Source organism: Schistocerca nitens, chromosome 3 (genome assembly GCF_023898315.1).
Source record: "Schistocerca nitens isolate TAMUIC-IGC-003100 chromosome 3, iqSchNite1.1, whole genome shotgun sequence".
NCBI lineage: Eukaryota > Metazoa > Arthropoda > Insecta > Orthoptera > Acrididae > Schistocerca > Schistocerca nitens.
In genome coordinates, this window is record NC_064616.1 from 259,030,454 (window position 1) to 259,056,700 (window position 26,247).

Sequence of the window (26,247 nt, forward strand, 5' to 3'; positions counted from 1 at the left end):
AGTAATAACATTTTGTAAGAAGGTGGGATCACTTTCAATGTTTTCCAGGATGTCAAAACAAATCATTCTTCGGCGTTCCTTCTGCTCAATTGTGAGACACTTTGGAATCATTTTTGAACACACTTTGTTCATGTTGAAACTTTAATGAAGAATCTGCCTAACACTTTCCTTGTCAACTCCTGTTAACTCAGACACTGCTCTGATTGTTAAACGGCGATCTTGTCGAACAAGTTTACCGATTTTTTCAATGTTTGCATCAGTTTTTGCTGACAATGGTCTGCCAGTGCGAGTGTCATCACTGGTGTCTTCGCGGCCATCTTTAAATCGTTTAAACCACTCAAACACTTGTGTTCGCGATAAACAATCATCGCCGTACACTTGTTGTAACATTACAAACGTTTCACTTGCAGATTTTCCTAGTTTGAAACAAAATTTGATGTTAACACGCTGTTCTTTCTGTACACTCAACATTTTCCGACGCACAGACAAAACGTCAACTACTTAAAACAGACACCACGGGCAGACTGAGTGCAGTAGGCGGAGCGAGAGTCACGTGACAGGCCACGCGACTTTCAGCCTTATTGCATTCGTTTTATTGTTTCACCAGTACTAGTCCGGTTTTTTTCTAGCCACACCTCGTATAGGCACTGCGCATTGCGATTACAGTACCATCTGTTAGCAGCTTTTCAAATTATTCCTAAACTTCTGTATGAAGTTTTTACAGCTTTCACAACTAACGTATTGTTTGTTGCACTCGTCTGTCGATCGTAGTTTTTGGGATATTTAATATTGAAATCAGGTACTCCTTCTCTGGACACCTTGCACAAGCATATAATACACTTGATGCCGATTTCAAGTATATTGCATGCTGCGTTCATGGTTTGCAGTAACTCTGATGCCAAACAACATGTAACCGGATTCTGGAAGAAGGTTTCAGCAAGAAGATGGGAATGTCGGTTCAGATGATTTTACAAGAATAATACGGGGCCAATGCCCAAACACTTTTGACATTCGTGGAGGTATGTGTCGTCTATGCATTCTGATATCATCGATAACGACCACGGAAGCCTGTGTTCTTATTTGACGTACTTTGTTAACTACATGACATTATTAATCTCATCGAAGACTTTTCGTAGAACAAGAAACACGGCATCAACCTGGATTTCGCATTTCGTGATCGAAGAGAGAAAGCTTGATTTCGCAGGTTCGGTGCTTGTAGAACCAATATTGACTCGTAATGAGGAGTTGCTCGGCTTCTAAACACGTCATCTCAATAACACGGTCTAGAAATGTAAAATTTCTGAGCCTCAGTTAGGAAACAGGTGACACGTGCATACATTTCGTCAGTTAATTACGACAGTAAGAACTTATCGAACTATCCAAGCTAAATTTTGCAATACAGCTTAACACAAACAGTATGAACTCCTTCCTGTAATGGTGTGGCGGCAGATTTCGCATCTAAAATAGCCTGAATTCTCTGGAGGATTGACGGAAATCACTTCTGAACGGAAATCAATAGAATTTTGAACAATTTACTAAGGAATTTTAAATTTCTAGTGAAATGCTGAAGGGGGGCTATGGAAATTCAGTTCTTTTTAAATACTAATCGCATTCGCTTGAAAGTGCTCTATTGGGAACAATTTCTGCACTAATGACTGAATCTTATTACCAATAACAATCTTAAAGTTCTTAACAGTTATATTTTCTTTCACTGCAGTCGCACTATTCACCAAAATGCACCACATGACTTTTCAAGTCATTATAGTATCTCCAGCATACTTAAAAATAGGAGGAAGACTATCTGAATCATAAGCTTCCCTTGATATTTTCCCTAAGTAAATACGCCGTGTGATAGTGTACATTTTACACTTTACACCGGACAAGCTAATTGCATAAAAGATCTCGTCGGCGCCACTATGGCGTCTTGTGGTTCAAAGGCAAACCGACATAGTTACTCAAACACTGAAGCCAAATAGAAAACAGAACGCAAGGTACAGCCATTAACAGACCGTAGTATTATTCTACTGAAGGAGGAAGAAGAAGAGGAATCAAATGAGTCACTAGCAGCAAGATGCTTACCACAAACTTCGCTTGATCGTGTTAATAACAAACTCTCGTCGCACTAAACTACATTTTTTTTCCATTGGTCGGTACCTCATGTAATGTGCTTCTTGTATAAGAGAAGCTGCTAAGTTCCATTCACTTGGTTTACAAGATCTTTGGTAGAAGAAACCCTACCATGAAAAATGCGTAATTTCGTTGACGCTGTATTATTTATACACATTTTAACCTCAACAGTTCTTTTTTTCATCCAGTGGTAGGCTGATTAGGGGTAACACGTCTTCTTTATGAGCAAATTTAGATTTTACAGCACTCTAATAACTAAGAGACGAAGCTACACTATGTACACTGTGTGCTCACATGGCACAATATACACCAGCTCTAGATATCCTCAGGACTGCAGCATTAGGCAGCAATTATCAACCAAGTGAGCAAAAAAATGTACTCTGAGCGTCTGATACGACGTTAGATCAGCACAAAACTACAAAGTTTTTTATTTTCAGTTATGTTACAATACAGTGGGAAAAGAGAAAAACGCCAGAGTCAGCAAAGAAGCTCCGAAGATGAAATTTTTGTACCAGTCGGTTCATTTCATTTAGTGGAACACCTCTGCATGGCTTTTCCAACTACCTGATAAAGAACGTAACGCCTTTCACCGTGTCAGTCAAGCCTAGAAGTACTGGGGATGAAAGTTCATTCTAAATTTCGGTAACAAATTGCTGTCATTTTGAGCTTGTACAAGCAACTGTATGTATGCATCTTAAGTAGGAACTGTAGTTGTCATGTGAACAACTGATAGTTCAACATTTGTGAGTATTTGTTAGAATAATTAAGTATCTCCAGCGGATTTCAAATGATATTGGTTGCCTTATATAAAAATTGTGTGATGGACAACAGGTACCATGCAAAGCATTCATCTTCGCTACTGTGAAACATATCTCTACTGAACAGGTACTCATAAATATCAATGTATGCATTTTAGAGTCTATGTATGCTAGATAATTTTTTCTTGTTTTGCTCCGCACTATCTCATCCCAAAATATCGAAAAGTGGTGGGCACATCTTTCATCCAAAGTGCCAAATAGGCGTATAAATTCTATTTAAAACGGTCCTGTATCACTGAGAAACACGTTTTTGCATTTGTTAATGGTCAGCCGGCCGTTGTGTCCGAGCGGTTCTAGGCGCTTCAGTCCGGAACAGCGCGACTGCTACGGTCGCAAGTTCGAATCCTGCCTCGGGCATGGATGTGTGTGATGTCCTTAGGTTAGTTAGGTTTAAGTAGCCCTAAGATCTAGGAGACTGATGACCTCAAATGTTAAGTCCCATAGTGCTCAGAGCCATTTGAACCATTTTTTCGTTAACGGTTACCATTCAAGTTACATGCACCGTTCTTGTACAAAGCTTTCTCGTGGCTAATTCTTCATGTGTAGTGTACCACATACCGGGTGATCAAAAAGTCAGTATAAATTTGAAAACTTAATAAACCACGGAATAATGTAGATAGAGAGGTAAAAATTGACACACATGCTTGGAATGACATGGGGTTTTATTAGAACCACCCTATATTGCTAGACGAATGAAAGATCTCTTGCACGCGTCGTTTGGTGATGATCGTGTGCCCAGCTGCTCCCTTCGTCGTGCTTGGCCTCCCAGGTCCCCAGACCACAGTCCGTGCGATTATTGGCTTTGGGGTTACCTGAAGTCGCAAGTGTATCGTGATCGACCGACATCTGTAGGGATGCTGAAAGACAACATCCGACGCCAACGCCTCACCATAACTCCGGACATGCTTTACAGTACTGTTCACAACATTATTCCTCGACTACAGCTATTGTTGAGGAACATATTGAGCATTTCCTGTAAAGAACATCATCTTTGCTTTGTCTTACTTTGTTATGCTAATTATTGCTATTTTGATCAGATGAATCGCCATCTGTCGGACATTGTTTTAAGTTTTGTATTTTTTTTTGGTTCTAATACAACCCCATGTCACTCCAAGCATGTGTGTCAATTTGTACCTCTGTATCTACATTATTCCATGATTTATGCAGTTTTCAAATTTATACTGACTTTTTGATCACCCGGTACTTTAATTGTCGACTTCTCAGTATCATATTGCACCATGTGTGTCAATGTTTCCATCTGTGCAGGAAAAGAAGTTGCGCCACTTTTGAATTCATCTGCCAATTTAGTAATAGGAGGCAACTGATCACAAAAGATCACGAACATAGGATGTATTTCCTATGGCGATGAACTACCCCACACATATAAATTTACAATGATATAACATTTCAGTTTATCCACCTGAACGAAAAAAAAAAAAAAACACGACTCCGGAAAAAAGATATATCACAGATCAATGTAACATTTCACGTATATTTTTATACACTTGTACCAATGTAACAGCATCCTTATTAATAATGCCAGCTCTGTCCTAGACGATAAATTTTTCACACTGTAAACACAGTCGGATGTGACTTAGAGAGCTATCGTTTCACCTATAAAATAAAAACCAGGTAACATTTTGTGATACACGTTGTAATGGTACTTGAATTACGTAACCATTACGGCACCTCACCTCATCCTCTTGATACCAGCAATATTCTACTGTGTTTCTGTAAAATAGTTAACATATTTCTGTGACAACATTCAGATTTGATTTCATTAATGTAGAGGTACTTCGATACATCGATATGTATATATTGCAATGATATTATTCTTATGTTTATTCTTTCTTTTGTCACAATGATCTCTGACGTACTTGTAACTCTGATTTTTGGGTGCGTAAGCGGTTATTAGAGAGTCAAGCTTTGGTCGTCATGTTAAAAAGACGCAAATTGTAGTCAGTTTATGAAATATGAACTTTAACAGTGAGGAAGATATTTTCAAGTATGTTTTACATTGTGAAGTGATGTTTTGGAACGAGTTACGTGATATTGCAACAAAAGTAATAAAAAAGAAGTTTAACTTAAATTCGGAGTGCTGCTTACTTTTTTTACATCACCATTGTCCTAACTTGCAAAAGTTTAATCTTCAAGAATGGTTTATGAAACACATCTATAAAACTTTTGAATATCGCAGAATAACACCTAGGCCTCTTTGCATCCGAGCTTGGGATCATCAATACCTAGATTTTCGACGATTGAGCCATGAGTTCACAACGAGACCAGCGTGGGAAACACGAAAAGATGAGTGCCTAGTTTATCAATTATTTCAAGAAATGACTTTATTAACTGTGCTCTAATGACACCTGCCACATAATATAACTTTGTTGTTGTCCGAAAATGCAATATTTAGCAGCGTGAGCAACACTACAATCATAATTAATTTTTGACCTTTGTTGTGGTAGGGTTGTTAGAACGTGACAAATTTTACGCATGAATGTCTCTAGAGAAGCGTCCAAGACTGGGGTAGTTATGTTCGTGGTAATGTGCTTTACTTATTTGTGGGCGATCCGGGAGCTGTGGGACGGTACGGCGCCGAGAGAATCAACAGTTTTTCGTACCGCCCTTTCCCAGGAACCGTCCGCACGCCACTTAGGCTGCTGTTCATCTTGCGGTGTATTTCTATTATTGTCTGGGCGGGCTCTCAGACGGTAGTTCTCGAGCTACCGGAAAATAACTGATGATTACAGGGACGATTAATGGCGAGGAAATGATTTTGATCCCATCTCATGTGAGCCAAGGCCAGGTAGTTTTTTTGGGGATGAGTGCAGCATTTAGGAACCATCGGGATCCGCAGCCGGACTCTACCTGGCGATTGGCCGCCTCCACTCGCTTCCCGCGAGCCCCATCGCTCGCATGCCGGAGGCTCCGATTTCGATTAACACAGACAGAGCTCGTGGCGGCTGCGGGCCCACGCTTCACCTGACTCCTTTGCAACAGATTTCTCGCGCAGGGCAGAAGCTTAGAAACTCAGTACACTGGCTACAATGAATGCTGTATACACTACTGCCCATTACAGTTGCTACACTACGAAGATGACGTGCTTCAGACGCGAAATTTAACCGACAGGAAGAAGATGCTGTGATATGCAAACGATTAGCTTTTCAGAGGATTCACACAAGGTTGGCGCCGTTGGCGGCACCTACAAGTGCTGACATGAGGAGAGTTTAAAACCGATTTCTCATACACAAAAAGCAGTTGACCGGCGTTGCCTGGTGAAACGTTGTTGTGATGCCTCGTGTAAGGAGCAGAAATGCGTACCATCACGTTTCCGACTTTGATAAAGGTGGGATTGTAGCCTATCGCGATTGCGGTTTATCGTATCGCGACATTGCTGCTCTCGTTGATCGAGATCCAATGACTGTTAGCAGAATATGGAATCGGTGGGTTCAGGAGGGTAATACGGAACGCCGTGCTGGATCCCAACGGCCCCGTATCACCAGCAGTCGAGATGACAGGCATCTTATCCGCATGGATGTAACGGATCGTGCAGCCACGTCTCGATCCCTGAGTCAACAGATGGGGACGTTTGCAAGACAACAAACATCTGCACGAACAGTTCGACGACGTTTGCAGCAGCATGGACTATCAGCTCGGAGACCATGGCTGCGGTTACCCTTGACGCTGCATCACAGACAGGCGCGCCTGTGATTGTGTACTCGACGACGAGCCTGAGTGCACGAATGGCAAAACGTCATTTTTTCGGATGAATCCAGGTTCTGTTTACAGCATCATGATGGTCATCCTCCAGATCTCTCACCAATTGGAAACATCTGGTGAATGGTGGCCGAGCAACTGGTTCGTCACAATACGCCAGTCACTACTCTTGATGAACTGTGGTATCATGTTGAAGCTGCATGGGCAGCTGTACCTGTACACGCCATCCAAGCTCTGTTTGATTCAATGGCCAGGCGTATCAAGGCCGTTATTACGGCCAGAGGTGGTTGTTCTGGGTACTGATTTCTTAGGATCTATGCACCCAAATTGCGTGAAAATGTAATCACATGTCAGTTCTAGTATAATATATTTGTCCAATGAATACCCGTTTATCATCTGCATTTCATCTTGGAGTAGCAGTTTTAATGGCCAGCAGTGTATTAAAATGAATAGGGTGAAACACAACGGTATTTGTGGAACTTCACCAACAACATCTGAAGGATGCACGCATGGAGGTCGCTGTAGACATATGCCGAAGAAGGAAGGGCTGATTAGACCTAGACATATTCTCAAGAAGGTAGGCTGATTAGACCTAACATGTCTTCGACGTCTAGGTCATTATAGATAGCATTGTGGTACAATAAATCGCTCACGTCTTTGTTGACGAAGGAATCTGGTCATTCGACTGATTTAGGAAAACCACGTAAAACAGTAATATGGAGAGCAGAAAGAGCATCTTCCCCGGTTTCTCGAGAGTGTAGTTTGCTACTGGTTGTACATATTGGAGGTCGCCAAAGCAAGCTAATGCTAGTGCTAACGGTACAATAATCGAAACCGGAGGGTGAATGGAACTTTCCTCTCGAGTGTAAGAAGAGGAGCAAGTCAGAATAGGACAGTGTTCACGAATAAATCCTTGGGGAGTAAGGTAACTGAGTGCGGATCGGCCTCTTGGCAAATAATACGTGCGCGTATCGAAGGAACCATATTTTGCAAGCTGCAGATGTCCACGTTGTAGTCATTCATAGTAAGTACAGTAAATGAGTAAATGTTGTGATTACAGGAGATAATGAAGATACTGCCGTTGATTTTGAGTCAAGTACTTCCAGAAAGTCAAGGCTGAAACACCAATCGATCTATTTGTTGTTTCTAGACGATTTTCTTTGCACTTTTTAACAGTTTAATGTTAGAGACCTGATCATATAAACCGGAGTTACTTATATTTATTGTTATGTCCTGAACATATTTTGACAAGTTGAGCCACCATATGTGCGTGATCTTTATTTCATGGCCTGATTTAGTTTCACAAACTTTTTGTAAGAGAAACATAGATGTATTATAGGACAGAACTAAAAATTAAAAAAAAAAATCGCATTTCCACGTGGGTTGAAGTCGGAACAACCTCTTTCATACGAATCCAGTACCAATGAGAAAAAGTGAATATATCACCCTAGCTTTCGTGTATGACTGCCTACCACAGCTTCTTCAGGATATACTCATGTTTAATTTAAAAAAAGGGTTAAGTAATTCCTGACTCCAGTTCATCACATGTTTGCTTTTTACAGTCAGTGATGATAATACGTAAACGCATTTTTGCGTTTGATAATATTAAATCTGAACAATTACATTGCTGGCCGGAGTGGCAGAGCGGTTCTAGGCGCAGGTTCGAATCCTGCCTCGGGCATGGTTGTGTGTGATGTCCTTAGGTTAGTTAGGTTTAAGTAGTTCTACGTTCTAGGGGACTGATGACCACAGCAGTTAAGTCCCATAGTGCTCAGAGCCCTTTTGAACTATTACATTCAAAACAATGTGTTGTGCAGAGTTTTGTGTGTACTCATTGCTGGTATTTTCCAGCATAGAAGCATATTTTATTGCTCTTGCTAGTTTCAGTGTGACAGAAGTTGTGTCATTTGCGCCTGAACTAGTTCTCCCTGCTCTTTCAGTCTATAAATGTAAAAAGATCTCTCTATTATTCTTTAGATCTATGGAAAGATAAGATTTTCCTAGGTTTTCGCTATCAGTTTTGATTCTTTATTAATTTGTCACTTACTATATGTTCTTAAATCAGGAGTAATTTCTAATAAGCTTTTCTTGTCATATTGCACGTTTCACTATTTTTGCAGTACCTGGGATAATCCATCTGATACAAGTTGACGAAATAGAAAGGACGATGAATAAAAATCTACAAATCACCACGTGATACCAAAAGCTCAAGTTTTTCTGAGAAATGAGGTCATTCTCGATTACAAGTAATCGATTGTTATAATAATTTCTTTCGTTGTGCAAAATCTTCATACATATTTTGTTTTATTTGTAAGAAAGTAACTTTGCTGTGATGCCTCTAAAAGCACACACAGAGAACATTATAGCAAATATTATGACAGGAATACCTGTTGCTGGTTAATCTTACGGGATATTGTCGTGGTCCATAACACATTTTTGCTCCTGGAATTTCGTCCAGAGCTACATTGGACACTTTCAGAGGAGCTTCTGGCTACGGTGAGTCGCGCTGGCTGAGTCGGACATCGGAGACTGACAAAAATTCGTAAGAAGAGATCGTGGTAGAAGTCTACAGGTAATGACAGAGATAACCGTTGTCATGGACTCAACGGGTTACTTATTGCGACGCCATCGACTTGCTCATAGATCAGTCGTCTCACTGAAAATGACTAGAAGCAAGGAAACATCTAACAACAGCAGTTAAATCCTCTGGGGGAAACATCTTCTATTTAGATTCACGCTTTATTAACTGGAATCGTCATAAATCAAAACAGTATGTCGAAGCTTACAGGCATATCTACAGGAACCAATGTCAGCCGTTCAAGCTTTTCGAAGATAAGACGCTAGTCTTTCATACATGAGTCCGTTTTTCCAATGTATAGCTACAAAAGAGTTGCCAAATATCTCGATACTTGATATGTAGGGGTAAACTGATTGCATTAACGACGGGTTTCAAAGAAAAATCAATTATATGAATATTGGGAATTTTATGAATGTTGAAAAACTCTGGGACACAGTTTCAGTCGTCAGTAACGCTTTTTTTATCTATCTCTTTCTCTCTCTCTCTTTTTAATTGGAGCACTTTATCAGAGGATCTGGAGTAGTGAAAAGTAATAATAGATAGACATTAGATCTACAGAGGCGATAAATAGTTTTATTTCTGTCAGACGACAGTCCGATAGTTAAGTTTTATCTTCTGCAAGAGTTGTCTCTGCCGATCACGCATTAACATCTACCAAGCCCATTTCTACGGCATTTACGTCGCTCACCCGCGTCCGACCCGTCAGTCGGTAAGACTCTGCGTAGCCAGAAGCGCCTCTGAAGATGAGCAATGTCACTATAGACGAAACGTCCGGAACAATAAAGTTTCACGGACCACAACCCTGAAGATTCGCCAGCAACTAATACAACCGCTCGTGAAAGACTTCATAGTAATCCGTGTGTTATCACAACAGGTTGCTTATCAAGTTCGGATAAAAATGGCTAGAATGTGACGTAGATCAAGTCACCTAGCACTAATTTGTCGCGATTAGCGATACCGATGCAGATAAGAACATCATTGTTGCTTGTGATGAAAGATGACAACGTATCTTTTGGACACCACTACTTACAAAAATCTTGAGGAGCGTATCACAATGCAAGCTTTGAGAATAGCTAATCTATTCTTAAAAGTGTCCTCTTGTTCTCCTAATGATAGGAAACACCTCTGCAACAGAGAAGCTTATCTGTCCATGTTGTTTGGTGTACATAAGGTTCATAAACGTAAGGTTCCTTTGAGAACTATTGTTAGTGCTATATGATTCCCTACCCGCCATGTGCTAGGTGTCTAGTCTCGTTACTGAAACCATACCCTCTGTTGGTAAAACTGACAGTGTAGTGTTAAACACTCACCGCATTTTACTGAGAAACAAAGACATCAACGTCGACCCGAGTGATATCCGTGTTAGCCTCAATATTATCTACTTACGTAGGATGATTATTGTGAGCGAAGCTATTTTACATATAGAAGATAAACTGCCACCTATTTCCAGCACAGTAATGAGTTTCACGAACAAAGTTTTGGGGTTTCCATTGACAGTCTTCTTAGTCATGCTGTTGCCGACTTGTGTACTGTAATTTCTGAAAACCAGTCACTTCAGGTAGCCATACCATTTAATTTATAGTCTGTTGAATGTGTGAATGATACTTTCGTAGCATCGACCTATGACGAAGAGGATTTGGATGTCAAGAGCACTAATCCTAAACTTCAAATTGTTATGGAGAAAGAGGGCAATGGGAAATTTAATTTCTTGGATGTATTAGTGCACAAATACGCGAAGGGAACTTCGAGCCGTTAGGTGTACAGAATAGCATGTCATACATATCGACACCTCCATAAAGAATGTAGCCAACATCCAAACCAGAAGAGGGATGTAATTAAAACCTCGAACGATAGGACAAATAAAATATTCGAGCTGGTTTACTTACAGGAAAATCTCAGTTACCTAAAATAGGCTTTTTTCGGAAATGGTTAGTTTAATAAGCAAGTTAAGTGAGATGATCCAGTGAAGGAAGATATCCAGGACTTATATGAAACAACAACTACAAACGCGGATGGTTTTCCTGCTGTTTCAGAACGCAGTGGAAAGGTTTTGACCGAGAACGGGATTTGATAAGAGTTTTATGCCCACCAGGAAAATAGATAAATTGCTTAGATTTGTAGAAAAAAAAGAACATCATTCGTTGGCGATGACTGCTGAGTAAGAAATTCGGTATACTTGTGGCAGTATACAGTATGTAGGTACCATGCGGAGATGTATTAGCACCAGTTTAGCCCAACACAAGAGGAACTGTTGTTTGGAAACAAATCGATAATTCAGTCGCAGGGGTAAACGCTTTGCAGTGTGGAAACCACGAAATAAAATTTCATGATATACAAGTTTGATGTCTGTTCTGTTGGACATGTCCGACAAAACAGACACCACACCTCTGAATCTATGATCGAGGACGGCTCTTGGTAGTTTCAGTACAGATGCACCATAATTTCGGAACCCCTTCGGGACTTAGCAAATGTTATGAGCAGTTGGGCTGATGAAAAGGGGCGCTACTTGCGCGTGACAGATTGAGAATTTGGGTTGGACAGAAAGTGTGTGCGGATGGCCGAGTCGATGCCGGCACGGTAGCTCAGCGTGTTCAGTCAGTGAAGTACTCAACGATGAACCTGAAGGGGTGTCATGCGACGTCTACCCAGACATAGTGTCGAGAACAATGATGAAAAAAAAAGGAAGACAGAGAAAAAAAGGCGGTTAAGGCAGCCCCTCTAAAGAAGCGGAGCATCAGGGTCCGAGCCCCGGTCCGGCACGAATTTTCATCCTTCACTGTTGACTTATTGCAACACCTATAGACGGCAGACAATCCTGATTTCTCTTAACCAAAATTTTCATGAGACTAGCATTTTAGCAAGACAAGGCATTGACATGTTGCTTTTTATGGAGAGGCGATACAAGTTTTGTATGCACCACAATAATTTTAAGGTAAAGGAACAAGGAATTAACTAATATAAAATGAAGATGTCGACATTGCACAGTGAAAGGAATTTTAAGGTCGACTATTTATGATCAAAACTAATGTCATATGATGGACACAAACATACGCATTCGGCATCAGGTGGCGAATTATAGTACAACCTCTTCTGTGAAACCATCTCTACAGTTCATCGTGCACCTATAAATTCGTGTCCCCTTGAGATTTCTAAGCTGTTGTCAGTGTTTCTTATCTGAAGATCGTTCGGCAGGCGGAGAAGAAAGGTTTGTAGATTGTTTTACGCATAGTCTACGCCTTCTCAGCCCGGAATTTTAAATGAAGTATACACAGGCCTCATCCTTCATTTTATTATTTAGCCCAAAGTTTGAAATGAGCGTCACACCGGAATGCGACATTAATTCACGGACTTCATACAAACCATCGTGGAATAATCTGGTGATTTTCACACTGAAAAACCAAAACCCCACTGACTATTGATGAAAATAAAATCAAAACGTGCACTTATCTGGGAAACTGCCAGAACAATATCTACTTATATTGGAGGTTAATGGTTGTAAGTTTTATTCTGCATCGTTTGAATAAAAGACACAATGATCAGCTTGTAAAACAGATAAGAAACCCTTTTCTTGACTGGTGCCACGAAACAGCATAACTGCTATCTACACATCGCGTTATCTTCGCCAAGCAGCATTCTCATTTCGGCCTTTCTGGTGTCTGCCGCAAAGAGAGCATAGTTCCGTTTGTTCCGAACCAGTAGTTACGTCTAGGACACGCTATTTCCCGATGAGCAACGGAGCGTCAAACAGAGGTCGACTGCGGGCGCGTAACCACATACACACAGACCACAGTTTCATGTTTCATTGTGGCAACGCTTGTGCTTGTGCGTGCGTGCGTGTGTGTGTGTGTGTGTGTGTGTGTGTGTGTGTGTGTGTGTGTGTCCATTGGCGTACCCTCCTAACCCAAAAAACGTACGTATCACTATTTTACATATTCTTACGTATTTTCAGCGCCGTGCTTAACAACTTTTACTCATTGACTAAGGAAAGAACGCAGTACCTTCAAATGACGAATAAGTTAGGCATCTGGCAGTGTGTAACATAATTTCGGCTTTTGATTGCCTCTTCTGTTTCACAACGATTACGGCAGCTAGTTAAAACGGGAGTTCCGTCCAGTTTCGATACAACGCTACACAGCCTGAAAGATCGTCACGCGCTAGTAGATGTAAGGGGAAGGAACCGACTGATATGAGTTACTTGATATGAAGGTATTGTAATTTGCAGTGAAACGGTAAAGAGATTGCGAAAGGGTTCACTGAAGCGGTGTATGCAATCGCCGAGACTCTAAATGGGTTCTTATTACAAAATAAAAAGGTACAAATGAGCCATGAGGATGAATTGGAATCTCACTAAGCTGAGATTTGTCATACTGAAGGGGAGCACTTAAGGAAGGTGATGTAAAACAAAGAGACAACTGAAATTCCACCAGTACATTCACGGGTGCTGCTCATGCCAGCTTGAACATCAACTGCAGACTGTACTCTACAGTCGCTCTCGTATTCCATTATCTTACCAATTATGATCGTCATATCTTGATCGTGAACATACGTGAACAAAACAGAACAGCAAGTTCTATCTAATATGGAGACCATTCACAAAGAGTGTCACAGTAAAGCACCAGGAGAAGTGGTGTAATATAAATTTCAGATTTATCAGTTCACTGAATGTTCTGATGTGTTCTCTCGAAAAATATGCATCTTTCCTGAATTGTGATGAACTCAACTTAATGAGGGCACTATTTTCGAATTACCATGAGTTTAATTCAGTAAGCCAGAAGGGCGTTTTTCCATATGGATATGTGAGCAATGAATCGATTTTATTGATTTCAGTTACTCTAAATTCGGAATTTTAAAAGTTTAAGAGGCACCACAATAAAACCGGCTGAATACCAAAGACCTTGCAGTCCATGGGAAGTATTGAAGTTTTTCCCACCATCTGCCATCGATAAATTTTAAATATACCGCCATATTTACTTTTTTAAATTTATCGCTATCTAAATTATTTAAATTTACCGTCACCTGCCTTTTTGGTTACGTCACGTGTTCTAAGTCATGGGTGAAGTTAGAGAGGGGAGGGGTGGTTGTCAAGACAATTGATGACGTTATACGTTCAATGTGATTACATCATGTGACGTCACCAGGGGGATGTAGCTTTTGACTTACAAAAATGCGAACACTTTAAAGCTGTGTAACTACAGCAGGTGAGTCGAAGTACGAGTAGATATAGTACTTTAGCGGGTCCTCCATTTGTTGCAAGGTGATTCTTTCAACGTGCTTTGCCAATGAACTTGGCACATAATTTGTTAGCCTTTTCTTTGTGACAATTTTTATCAGTTTTCGATTACAGTGAGGTTCTTACTGTTTGGTAATTATCTTAAAATTATTTATCTGAACACTTATCAGTCTTCAGTAACGAATCTGCTGCTTCTGACTACGACAGAGCCTAAGAAATTTCAGATTTACAGCAGAATTTCTGAAATGAGCGTAAGAGTGTGGCTGTAGAAGAAACGCAGTCACCTTCTCTGTTTCCCTATAGGGAATTTCATGCACTCAGTGGCGGCATCGTCCATGGTACGAGGTAGAAAATGACTAAAATTACCACTGGGAAGAGGAAGACATTGCGCAGCTATTTAACCAAATGTGTCAGAGTCTTCATGATTCAACCACTTTCCCCAACAGTTACCTCGCTCATCAGTATATATTCAACTTGCTCAGATCATCTGTTTGAGGCAGCTTATTTGCCGAACTCTAATGGTTGTACTCCTGAAGTAGAATCACTAAATTAGCCACTGTTGGCATCTCCAAAATTTAGAAACGAGAGGAAGGTGATTTGTTTTATTACTTTACCCTATCATCCCCACACATACTGGAGTTACTACACAACAATATGGTATTGATGATACGGTACATTCAGCGATTTATTAGTACTCCTTAAAACCTGCAATTTTGTGTAGATAACAGACTTAAATAAAATAGTTACAGAAGAGTAATTAAATTGTGAGATAATAGACGTGCAGACTGAACATTTTGTCAACCCCGAGAATGTAACGTCAGTCCCTGCCACTGTTTGACGTTTCAGAGCTGTGGACTGAACAAACCATGAACTGTAATGCTATCGGTTCCATATTAAGGTATGTATGTGAAATATGTAAACCAGGTTCATTATTTTGTGAATAACCTTTGTGTTCATTGGCTAAAATGGGTATTTAAAATGTCAAATTAATGAAAAGATGAGTGACTGGAGTTTTATTTGTGTTGGGTTTTGTCGGTCGTGAAGTGAGCTTCTGGACAAATAGCAGCGTCTACGTGCCTTTCAACCGTATCGGCCTAGCCTGCTATTATAACAAATTGCTTCGTTCTGGCAGCCCGCGAGATCTTCGTTTACCGGCAGTACACGTAGCTCGTAACAAACCCATAACGCTACCGATCATTACCATTCCACCCTCCAAACGGTACACGAATTGTTGCGTTCTAGAAAATTCGGTTTCCACCTGCCAATGATTATAAAAGAAACAAGAACCGAAATAAGGTGAAACGAGTTCCTTTAGGTCCATTTCCTACGCCTGATGATACGTGAACAGCCTCCTTTCACAGGAAGATTATTGCGCAAAATCCTCGGATCAGTGCTCTTTGAACTCCGGGCTTCGTTTTTGTACAGCTCAGGAACTTTTTTTTGCTTTACAAGAGGAATGTAATGTACCTGGTCGGAATGAGAACCTGAGTCACTGCTATGACTGCAACTAGTAACTGGTTCTAATATACATCCTGTATCAGCACAAGTTAGAAATAGCAGCATCAGTCTCGTTCTGAAATTGGTAAATTCCGCAAAACTAGGCATGCCACTGCTGACACATCTAAAATGTGTACAGTTAACTAAATGTGCATTTAATTTTTCTTTGGAATGAAAATAGCACTTACGACGTTCACATACCAAAACTGAATGATGATGGTCAGTAGTGCAACTACTTCCTAGCTTTGGCAAGATTTTTATATAATAGGAATGACATATCTGTAGTAGCAACCTGAACATTAATAGATTCACATATTTCTCGTGACGGTGCTTTGTGATATGAAGTGGTACAACCTTCCTTTTTACAGGATACAACCCAGCTAAAATTAACTGCTTGATACAGTTTGTTATTGCATGTTTATTGTGACCACTTTGTGCAGTTCCGCGTATAGTCCTCAGGAAACCCTTTATTTTCAGTAAAATTAACATGAAATTCAACTATTTCTTTCATTGTCCAACCAGAAAGTCGCTTCTGAGAAACCTGAGGTTTCTTTAATAGCTTATCAGTGACATGAGTCGAGTACAAATTATCACTGGTTTTGGATGACATTAAACTCACATTCTCTGTATTGAGAAATATTAGTTTATCTCTGCATGTCTTGCGCAAGAGTAAGTTGCAGACTAGTGAACAAATAATTTTAAGAGCTCGGTTTATTAGACAAATTCTCTTCTCTAAAATGTGAAAACATACATCTAATAAATGCCTAGGCACCTTAAACCAAAACCTATTAGCTGTCACACCTGCAAATTTCCGACGTCTAAATGCGGACTGCACAGCAACTCATTTAGGAACCTCTAATTTAATGTATTTTGGTCCTGGTTTTCCCCTTTATCGCTAATAAAATAGTTTTACTGAATTCAAGGTCTGCAATAATGATGTTTAGCTTACAGACATTTTTCCATAAACGGTGTTCTTCTTCGTCAATCAGGTACTAGCCGGTGCAGTTGCTCCACTGAACAATAATAGATCAGTTGTGTTTTTGACAGTCTCTACTTCAAATGGTTGAAATGGCTCTGAGTACTATGGGAGTTAACTTCTGAGGTCATCAGTCCCCTAGAACTATTAAAACCTAACTAACCTAAAGACATCACACACACCCATGCCCGAGGAAGGATTCGAACCTGCGACCGTAGCGGTCGTGCGGTTCCAGACTGTAGCGCCTAGAACCGCTCGGCCACTCACGCCGGCGACAGTCTCTACTGCTTGCAGATTACATGACATGAAAGAAAAAATCAGCATGCTTGCATTCATATATACGGCAAGGAACATTCTTGCAGGAGAAAAGAGAAGACTGGAAGAGGTTTTGTGGACGAACTGCATGAGCAGAAATGTTTCAGGAAGAATAATCAGTAGAAATAGTTCAAATGGCTCTGAGCACTATGGGACTTAACTGCTGTGGTCATCAGTCCCCTAGAACTGAGAACTACGTAAACCTAACTAACCTAAGGACATCACACACATCCATGCCCGAGGCAGGATTCGAACCTGCGACCGTAGCGGTCACGCGGCTCCAGACTGTAGCGCCTAGAACCGCACGGCCACTCTGGGTTGCTAATCAGTAGATGAGAGATGAAAGAGTGTTATTAATAATGTTTATGTCAGATTAAACTTTTCTGTACAGGGTTGCCACACACGTCGATTTGTCCTCAGGATCGAGTATTTTGACGACAGCCAGTGCAGTCCAACCACTGCTCTGGTCGAGTACTGACAACATTCGGTGCATAATCTGAAAGACTGATGAGAAAAATGCATGCCTTAGTTACAGGAAATAATCAGCAATCGAAAAAAATATAAATTTGCTTGCAGTGATGTAAATTCGTTAGGCTCGCATGTTTCGGAGAGTTGCTCGCATGCCAAGAAGAAAGTGTTGAAAAGACAGCTGTGATGGTTCAGCATCAACAATTCGTCACGACTGGCTGCTGCTACTTTTATAACCTTCTTTACAGCCCAGTACTTCCAACTACTTTCGAGCAGTTCCGAACCTTCTCGCTGAATCTGCACCAAAATTGTCTGCGCATGTGCACCGATGCAGTTTCATATTTCACCAACTCAAAAGTCCAGACAAGCTGGGACCTTGCAAAATGCATAGTCAGCGAGTTCACGTTTGCCACTACCTAAACATCCAGAAGACTGCTCTGTCAGGGAGCTGAGTATTGCTGATGCCTAATCGACATGTGTGTCATATTACACCAAGCCGAGAGTCAAATTCAGTGGTCTCCATCACCAGTTGGTGACACACAGTAAATCAGATTTGTTGTTTTTTACATTTTCACACAGACACTAAAATCACAAAAAAATGGTTCAAATGGCTCTGAGCACTATGGGACTTAACATCTGAGGTCACCAGTCCCCTAGAACTTAGAACTACTTAAACGTAACTAACCTAAGGACATCACACACATCCATGCCCGAGGCAGGATTCGAACCTGCGACCGTAGCGGTCGCGCGGTTCCAGACTGAAGCGCCTAGAACCGCTCGGCCACATCGGCCGGCCTAAAATCACACTTAACTTTGTCTTGCAGTACAATCTACCATTCGACCGTCTACCATTCAACTGCTCAGCTGGTCAAGTGTCCAGCTCTTTAACCATATTAAATACGTGAAAAATATAGAAGTATTAGATGTAAAAAACATTGTACAATTTTGCCTCTGAACATCTCTCGCCATAGCTAGAGTGCATGTAAATGTCCGCAATCAAACAAGTGTGCATCTAACTTTATTTGGAATGCAATCTTTTATTTATTTTGTGTTGGGAGGGATTTTTAAAAATATTTTTCCATTCCTATTCCCTCTGTGATATACACAGGGTTTCACATAAACAAAGAGGCACAAGAAGCATTGTTACACATCCTTGCAACAAAACGAAGAAAAAAGAATACAAACACTCAGAAGCATAGAGAATTTAGCTCTCAGAAGCGGATTTCAAATAACTAAAACTCTAAAAAAGTAGGTTAGACAAAAGATAAGTGACAAACGTAATAATTTTTTGAATATGGGCATCTGCAAAATACAATGCAGTTATTGTGACAAGTTTTATCTTGGAGAGACGAGCAAGAATTTAAACATTAAGTTCAAGGAACAAATACATCTACCGGACAGATCTGCATTTGGACAGCACTTGACTGGGCGCAAGCACACCGTAACTAATATAAACTAAAATATACAGGTTATACACAGTGCGCCAAAGAGGTGCTGAATCTTTTGGAAGAAATAGAGAGTTACGAGAAAAGGAAACGCCACCTTTCTAAATGTCTTAATGAATAGAATGAATTTGCACCCAAACCCTGTTTTTCGTTACATGGCGGACTGCTGTAGGTCTTGAATACTGGTATAGCTCAGTTTCTCCCCTGGCCTTGTGCTGCCAAGTTTCATTGTCTTGGATTTGGCGAGCCTACTGTGCATGCAGCCGTTTTATCGTGTTTTGATATGCTGCTTTCAGCTCGTTGTTTAATTGTGCACCGCATGCGTCACAGACAACCACTAGGAACTAGCTCTCATAATTTTAAATGACATGTCATCGTACTTCTTTCTAAGCCTTACAGCTTGTTTTTCTGATTTTGTCCATCTGCATTATTTTTTGGCCCTGGACCAGCCGTGGAGTTTTAGATCTGTTCTTAGTTTGCCCGCTGTGCGTTTGACTTTTTTTATCTTGTGACATGCTGATCACAGTGAACTTTATTGTACTGCATTTTTCACAGACACTTATTTTCGGCTACCTCTTGTAATTTAAACTAATATTTCTCTTTGAACCCATGTTAAAACTCTAGCTCTTTCTTAAAGTGCATTTTAACGTATCCGATTTAGTTTTATAGCGTATGTCTAAGACAATTTTTCTGATTTCGTATCACGCCGTTGCAAACCGCCTTCGGCCAGCGACACCTAGCGGCCACAGGCCCTCAGCTGTTTGCACCGTAGTTGTAAGCACAGTGGCGACCCGACATGGGTCAATGAGTGTTCACCATTTTCCCATATTTTACTCTGTATGACGATACCATTCATGGCTACATATTTTATTCGCTTGCCATGTTGGCTTCATGAAGACAAATTACAGTATTGCTTGTAATAGTTGATAGCCTACGTACAAATTTTTTCATAAACATGCACATTTTATCTTCCTAGATCTATCTGATAATTATAATAATCACAGAAACCGGTAATTGATAAAACAAAGATTAATCATCAGAGACTGTTGGGGTAAATAACACTGGATCGATATCGTCTTCACAGTAACCATATCACCTCTCGTCGATATGGAATACTCGTATACTGATGATGAGACAGTATAGTATTTTGAAATAAACTTTGGTGGAATACGAAAACAGAGAGAGATGAAGTTCAATGATAAGATAGCAGAGTTCTTGACATAAACATTTAGTATGAAATCGAATAAAGCATTAATTACTGATTAGGATACAGTATTAAAAGTCATCTCAGAACAGATACCTTTTCAAACAAGAAATAGCTTTATCATCTACTTCGCATGATGGAGCACGAAAATGTAAGTCAACAAGTGAGATCAGAAAATACAGGCTGCTGCTCTCTTGAAATATCTGGAACAAAATTGAGGCACCAGAGCTCAACGACGTGATCCATGTCTTCCTGTGCTGAATTCTAGTTTAACATCGACTCCAGACCGTGCGGTTGGGGGTGGGGGATGGGGGGTGGTGGAGATCGTGTCAAGGTCATTGATGACGTCATACTTTCAGCGACAGTTGGTTCAAATGGCTCTAAGCACTATGGGACTTACCATATGAGGTCATCAGTCCCCTAGAACGTAGAACTACTTAAACCTAACTAACCTAAGGACATCACACACATCCATGCCAGAGGCAGGATTGTAATCTGCGACCGAAGCAACCGCTTGGTTCCGAACTGAACGCCTAGAGCCGCTCGGCCACAGCGGCCGGCTGAGCTACAGTTACATCACATGACGTCACCAAGGGGCGTGGCTTGTGATGTCACAAATGTAAATAAATTAAAACTTTCTGATTACTCACTAATTATAGGTTTATTATCACACATGAACAACCTAAATTAAAGAAAAAGGTCCTTTAAGTCCAGACTTTAATAATTGTAGATCACATAAATAAAGCTGAGTAGGTTAAATGCTTCAATACTCTTCTGTTCCAGTTTTCCCACAGTCCATGTTTCACTAACATACAATGCTGTACTCCAGACGTACGTTCTCAGAAATTTCTTCCTCAAATTAAGGCCGATATTTGATATTAGTAAACTTCTCTTGGCCAGAAATTCCTTTTTTTCCATTGCTAGTCTGCTTCTGATGTCCTGCTTGCTCCATCCATCATTGGTTATTTTACTGCCTAGGTAGCAGAATTCCTTAATTTCACCTACTTCGTGACCATTAGTCTTGATGTTAAGTTTTTCGCTGTTCTCATTTCTACTACTTCTCATTACCTTTGACTTTCTTCGATTTACTCTCAATCCATACTCTGTATTCATTAGATTGTTCATTCCATTCAGCAGATCATGTAATTCTTCTTCACTTTCACTCAGGATAGCAATGTCATCAGCGAATCATATCACTGATATCCTTTCACCTTGAATTTTAATTCCACACCTGAACCTTTCTTTTATTGCTATCATTGTTTCCTCGATGTACAGATTGAACAGTAGAGACAAAAGGCTACATACTTGTCTTACACCCTTTTTAATATGAGCACTTCGTTCTTGGTCGTCCACTCTTATTATTCCCTCTTGGCTGTTGTACATTTTATATATGACCCGTCTCTCCCTATAGCTTACCCCTACTTTTTTCAGAATTTCGAACATCTTGTACCATTTTACATTGTCAAACATTTTTTCCAGGTCAACAAATCCTATTAACGTGTCTTGATTTTTCTTTAGTCTTGCTTCCATTATTAACCGCAATTTCAGAATTGCCTCTCTCATGTCTTTACCTTTCCTAACGCCAAACTGATTGTCGTGTAGCGCATCCTCAGTTTTCTTTTCCAGTCTTCTGTATATTATTCTTGTAAGCAGCTTGGATGCATGAGCTGTTAATCTGATTGTAGATCACATAAATAAAGCTGAGTAGGTTAAATTATACAAGGGCCTTAAATGACATTCAGAAGGCTCACGAAAAGTAAAAAAACATTTCAGTAATAAAACAAACAAAACAAAACACCGTCTGAACAGGCACTGAAGGCCCAACGGTTACCGACCGGCCGGCGTGTCATCCTCACACCTTAGGAGTCAGCGGACACGGATATGGAGGGCATGTGACCAGCACACCCCTCTCCCGGGCGTTGTCAGTTTTTGTGACCAGTGGTGCTATTTCTCAGTCAAGTAGCTCATCAATTGGCAGCACAAGGGCTGAGTGCACCCCGCTTTCCAACCGCACTCGGCAGACCCGGATAGTGACCCATCCAAGTGCTAGCCAAGCCCGACAGCGCTTAACTTCGGTGATCTGATGGGAACTGGTGTTACCACTGTGGCAAGGTCGTTGGCCTAATCACTAACGTAACTGTAGGAAAAGATGCAAAACGGAAGACTGTTGGATCAAACTATTGACATAAGCTATTGTTCCCTATCACCACAGTATTATTTCATAGAACCTCTGATTTCTATGATTCCCTACTATCACGTCACTTTAACATTACCTGCATCTAAAGTATGTTGAGCGTGTGTGTTCAAAGATACCATCGGATCACAGATAGCGATGATGAAGACATCTACACTGACAGTATGGTTATGGTGTTCCAGGCCTGTTAATGATTCCATTTTAGCGCACAATATCTCGATAAGTGTCATAGTTGTATACTTTAGGAGCAGAGAGCGGTGAACTTGTATGCTCGCTGCTTTCACTCCCACCAGACACATGTAGCTTGTATGCATAAGCCCATCACTCACAGCATGTGAAGAGACACCCAAACTATACGAAACTTTCTACGATATCATACGCTGCAGCATATAGCCACACACTTAACAGTTTACTGAGATTGAAACGCGCCCAGGAATCATAGAAAACGAATTAAATTTATTCCACATGTACTGTATAGTGATAAGGATAAACTGCTCACGGAGTGTAGTCGTAGATGTAGGCAACTGCACGAGTGGTTTTTTCAAGGAAGTGGTGAGGGAGTCTTGCCCCCATGGTTTCCAACCTGATGAAGCTGTCATCCGATTAGGAGGAGGAGGAGATTACTGTTTAACGTCCCGTCGACAACGAGGTCATTAGAGACGGAGCACAAGCTCGGATTAGGGAAGGATGGGGAAGGAAATCGGCCGTGTCCTTTCAAAGGAACCATCCCGGCATTTGCCTGAAGTGATCTAGGGAAATCACGGAAAACCTAAATCAGGATGGCCGGACGCGAGATTGAACCGTCGTCCTCCCGAATGCGAGTTCAGTGTCATCCGATTAGGACGTGACAGTATGTGGCTGTTTAAACGAAATAGAGGGCATTCTGAAATTCATTACCCCACAAATGTGCTCCTAATTATGCGTACAGCATAATAACTACGTCGGTTGCTGCATCAATTTTTTAGTTGTTTTCTTAGAATTGTACTCTGTAGGTGGAAAAATCTGTCTCTTTCTTATTATCGATTTTTTAGTCGTAGTTACAAACAAGAGGAAACCCTATAACATTGTTTAGCATTATATGTCAATATCGTACATAACAATTTTCTGTTTTAGAAAACAAAATAAATTTACTATTTGAAGTAGGAAGCCAAGTTCATGAATTTGTTTGTTGCACGAAGATCTTTAAAGTCATTTGATAAGATTGCTCAAACACCAGCTGGCTACCATTAGGGACCTTATTTGTTATCACGGAAGCACCTGTTCAAATTTCCACCAAACGTACGGGCTATGACGTATTAGCGCATCCGGCTGTGTAAACATTCTTTCCTGAATATCAGCTGAACGCTTCATTGCCATCTGTGTTCGTTATGCTGGCGCATGTCACCTTATAATTCGTAGAGTCATCTCTCACCTTACCTGTACAGCTAATTTTACAACTATATTCGTTATCCAGAATTATAAGCAGAACTTGCAGTAAATGATGAAGATATTTTCAAAACTGGGGCAACCACAGTCAAAATTGTTATACATTATTGCTTGACAATTCATACAGTGAACAGTTTTTTATTTATAAATACAGTTGTTAAAAACTATTATAATGAAACCCAATCAAATGTCCAATGGTCCGCTGTAGCTATATTTATTCAGGTCACATATAAACCCACAATACTGGTTTCACAATTTTTGATTGCATCTTCTGGAGGAAACACCGATAGAAAATAGTTTCTTTAAATTAATGCAGTCATCTGCGATACCCTAATAAAGTGAATCACTAGACTTAAACATGGAAGAAAATATTAAACGTAAAGCTAAGAAACTGGTGTGGATCACATACGCCACACAAGAACGTCTTATATATACTTAATAAATGCAGTTTGTAAGAAACTTACTTACAAACTTGTAAGAAACTTACTTACAAATGCTATGTCATAAGTTACAGAATGCCACAAAATAACAATTGGCGTTGCTAGTGAAAGTTTTCAGGTCTCCTCAATTGATAAGAAACCATAGTCAGTTGATGAGAAGACTATAATTAATGATGAATATCATGTCTAAAACGAATGTATAGAATTAGGAGTCAAAATTAATCCTTAATTAAAAAACAGTGGAACAGTAACTCAAATGAAAAATAGGTGCTGACATGTGACATGGATCAACTGCCAAAAATAGGTCTGACCTGTGTTAAGTCACAGACTGTACACTATCCGATTACAGTATGCTCTTGTCGGCCTATGTCAAGCAACAAAACGCCCCTCACAGGTGTCATTCAGGGAAGTACTGGCCCTGTAGTGACTGAAGAATAAACTAAAGTCAGTGATGAAAACTAGTAAATTTAATACACTGAAACCTATTCAAAATTATTTTAACTGTTATTGGAAGGCCACCAATAACCGAAAGGAAGAATCTTATGCTGCCGGCCAAACTTAACAGAAGCCGACACGCCTAAGTCTAATGTGGCTGCCGTCTGGGTACTGCGACAGTGACAGAAAATGAACTAACACGGAAACACGGAAAGAAAGAAAGCGCGAGGCTAGTGCTTTGCTGAGGACTTACGTTCACCATGCAAACTCTGTATTACATGAATTTGAACCTGAATAATACTAAATATAGTAAGTTCTACTGATTCAGAAATAAGCAGTTCGTCGCAGCAACATTACTATATTTTGTACTATTTAGGTTCAGTTTCATGTAACACAGAGAGCCGAGTATAATAGTTTGCGTGGTGACCTAAGTTCTCAGCAGAGCACTAGCGTCGCGCTTTCTTATTTTAAGTGTTGTCCATGTTAGTTTATTTTCCGTCATCGTCTCAGTACCCAGATGGCAGCCACAGCACACATAAGATTGTCGGCTTTTTCTAAGTTTGACCGGCAGCATACGATTCTTCATTTCGGTCATTGGTGGCCCCCCAACAACAATTCAAACAATTTTCAGTAGCTTTCAATGCATTAAATTTACTAGTGTTCATCACTAATTTTCTTTTGTTCTTCGGTCGCTACAGGGCCAAGTACTTCTCTCAGTAACTTTTATGAGGGGCATTTTGTCGCTGGACATGGGCCGACCTGAGCATATTTTAATCAAAAAGTGTACAGTTCGCGGCGTAACACAGGTCAGTTCCGTTTTCTGGCAGTTGATCCAAGTCACAGGGGGATGGACCCGACCTATTTTTAATTTGAGTTACAGTTTCACTGTTTTTTAAATTAAGGATCAGTTTTAATTCTTAATTCTATTCTTCCGTTTTAGACATGACATTCATAATTGTCAATGTTCTTTCTATCGATTGACGATGGTTTTTTATCAATTGAGGAGGGCTGAAAACCTTATCTAGCCAAGCCAATTGTTACTTTGCGGCAGTCTGTAACTATGACATAACATTTGTAAGTAACCTTCTTTTGGTATGTACTTAAAAGTTGTATTTATTAAGGATATATAAGTCAGGGCGTAGGTGATCCATACGAGTTGCCATGCTTGATGTGTAATATTTTCTCCCATGTTTAGGTCTACTCATTCACTATTTTAGGATATATCAGAAAAGTATATCTCAGAAGAAAAGTTCGCAGCCATCGTGTATAGCCAGATTACACTCATGGCAGTGACAAATGCAAAAACCATTTTGAAACTGAGTGTTACCTTCAAGCAATGAAGAGACGCATGATGGATTTTCTCAAAAGAGACAGGGAC

At 40.3% G+C, this 26,247-nt stretch overlaps 1 pseudogene; it reads right to left on the reverse strand.

Annotated features, from left to right (window-relative positions):
- Positions 1-22,377: 22,377 nt before the first annotated feature.
- On the reverse strand, positions 22,378-22,496 carry LOC126250510 (5S ribosomal RNA; annotated as a pseudogene).
- Between the last annotated feature and the right edge of the window lie 3,751 nt (positions 22,497-26,247).